General features: G+C 41.1%; 1 pseudogene; it reads right to left on the bottom strand.

Annotated features, from left to right (window-relative positions):
• Positions 1-541: 541 nt before the first annotated feature.
• Positions 542-1656, bottom strand: LOC123804010 (tubulin alpha-1C chain pseudogene; annotated as a pseudogene).
• Positions 1657-2661: the final 1005 nt, after the last annotated feature.

The raw sequence follows: 2661 nt of genomic DNA, 5'->3' as shown, positions 1-2661 counted from the left end.
CTGAAGCTCACTATTAGTAATTTACTATTAGAGTATCAAATTTCTCAGTAAACAAAGTAACTAGATATAGAAAGTCTCAAAAGGATTCAGAGTAGGAATGAATCTATCATGGAGAAGTGTGTGGTTTTAAGTCTTTTTAAGTCTTTTAGGTAAATATGAAAACATTTCAAATTTCGTAACTTGGTGCTTTCCACATGCTAGGATTTTTGCAGAATCTACAGTGGAAATATGGTTGCTTATTGCCCTTTTCAAAACTGGCTTTCGATTCAGCTTTCTCGGATAATCATCTATATGATACCTAACCTTTTAAATTTGATCGCTGTGCCACTTCTCCCACAGGTTCACCCCTAACATTAGCAAGACTGAGGCAAGAGAACACATAGATGCCTACATACCACATGCCTGTATATTTAAAATCAAGCTAGTGAAGTATTAAATAAAATGTATTTTGTCTTCATCTTGAAAAACATACCTTTATAACAAAAAAAAAATCAAATCTGTAAAATAGATTGTTTTAGAGTGATTGAAACTTGGCAAAATGTCAAAGACAACTGGGTTTCATTATTGTACACGTCTGGGTGGGTCTATTAATGCCAACTTTGAAGCCCGTGGGGCACCAGTCCACAAACTGGATGGTACGCTTGGTCTTGATGGTGGCAATGGCAGCATTGACATCTTTGGGAAACACATCACCACCGTACAACAGGCAGCAAGTCAGAATTTACTACGGAGAGGGTCACATTTCACCATCTGGTTGGCTGGCTCAAAGCATACACTGGTGATCTCTGCTATAGAAAGCTGTTCGTGGTAGGCTTTCTCAGCAGAGATGACAGGAGCATATGTGGCCAGAGGGAAATGGATGTGGGGGTAGGGCACCAGGTTGATCTAGAATGCTGTCAGGTCCACATGTAGGGCTCCATCAAATCTGAGGGAAGCAGTGATGGAAGAAATAATCTGGCTAATAAGGTGGTTAAAGTTAGTGCAGGCTGGGCAGTCAGTATCAAGGTTTCTATGACAGATGTCATAGATGGCCTCATTGTCTACCATGAAGGCACAATCAGAGTGTTACAGGGTGGTGTGGGTAGTAAGGATGGAGTTGTAGGGCTCAACTACAGCTGTGCAAATCTGGGGGGCTGGGTAAATGGAGAACTCCAGCTTGGACTTCTTGCCATAATCGACAGAAAAACATTCTATCAGCATGGAGGTGAACCTCGAACCAGTTCCCCCTCCAAAACTGTGTAAAACCAAGAAGCCTTGAAGACCCATGCCCTGATCAGCCAATTTCCAAATTTGGTCCAAGACAAGGTCAATGATCTCCTTGCCAATAGTGTAGTGCTCTCAAATACAGTTATTGGCAGCATCTTCCTTGCCTGTGATGAGCTGCTCAGGGTGGAAAAGCTGGCAGTCAGTGCCAGTGTCAACTTCATCAATGACTATGGGTTCCAGGTCTATAAACACTGAAGAAGGTGTTGAAGGAGTCATCTCCTCTTCCAGTAGTCTTGTCAGTTGGCATCTGGCCATTGGGTTGGAAGTGTTCCAGGCAACAGAGTTCCCAACAGGCATTGCCAATCTGGAAACCAACCTGGCCAACGAGGAGGGAGACGCACTCACACATGGTAGCTATAGGATAGCAGGTGCAGGTGACAGGAGCAAACACCAGTTACCATTCCGAACATGCTAAGAGTCAAGGTAAGTAATGTATTCAAGTTAGATCATACTTCTTGAGTCATCATAGATTTTACATCATTTTGTTAATTTCTATGTGGGCAATCTCTGTACTGTTTGTTAATACAACTCATGATACCTAGATTCAGAAATAAACCATTAATTTCAAATATCATGTTCCAACATTGCATTTGGCTCCTATAAGTCACCTATACTATGGTCTTAGCTTTTGCTCATGACAGTGTAGCTTGATTCCAAACTGCACAAAAGATATGAAAAAACTGTCTTCAAAATATTGGACAACAGCACAGGAGTGTGATACTTGAGAGAAGGGGAGAAAATGAGTTGAACCCCGCCCAAAGGCAACTTCTGAACCATGACATAAGAAAAAGGAGATAAGGCAGGGCCCAACAGTTTTGCTTAATTGGGGAGTCTGGAGTTTGGAGACCAAAGTGGCTAGAATTTGCAGAACAGAGTTCCAGTGAGGAGGAGCTGTGCAGCGAAAGAGCTCCAGATATCTTCAAGGGGTCTTTGCAAGTCTTTGGTGGAATAAAATAAAATGCATCTTTATGTCATTTACAAGAAATGGCTTTTTAAAAAGATTTTATTTACTTATTAGAGAGGGAGTGCATGAGCTGGAGGGAGATGGAGAGGGAATCTGAAACAGACACCACACTGAGCGCAGAGCCCAACACAGGACTCAATCTCACTACCACTAGATCATGACCTGAGCCGAAACCCAGTCTGCTGCTCAACCAGCTGAGCCACCCAGGAGCCCCATTTACAAGAAATGTTTCAAATATAGAGGTAAAGAGATAGAAAAAGGTAAAACATGTAAACTCTAGTAATAAAACAGCTGGTTTAGCTATATTAATATCAAAGTAAATTCAAATCAAAATTACTAGAAATAAACAAGAACATTTAAAAATGATTAAAGTGTCAACTCATTAAGAATACATAACAATCCTACTTGTATGTGCAACTAATGACAAATCT

Source organism: Ursus americanus, chromosome 8 (assembly GCF_024610735.1).
Source record: "Ursus americanus isolate L20-20 chromosome 8, mUrsAme1.1.p, whole genome shotgun sequence".
Classification (NCBI taxonomy): domain Eukaryota; kingdom Metazoa; phylum Chordata; class Mammalia; order Carnivora; family Ursidae; genus Ursus; species Ursus americanus.
This window is presented reverse-complemented; position numbering and strand designations above follow the sequence as displayed.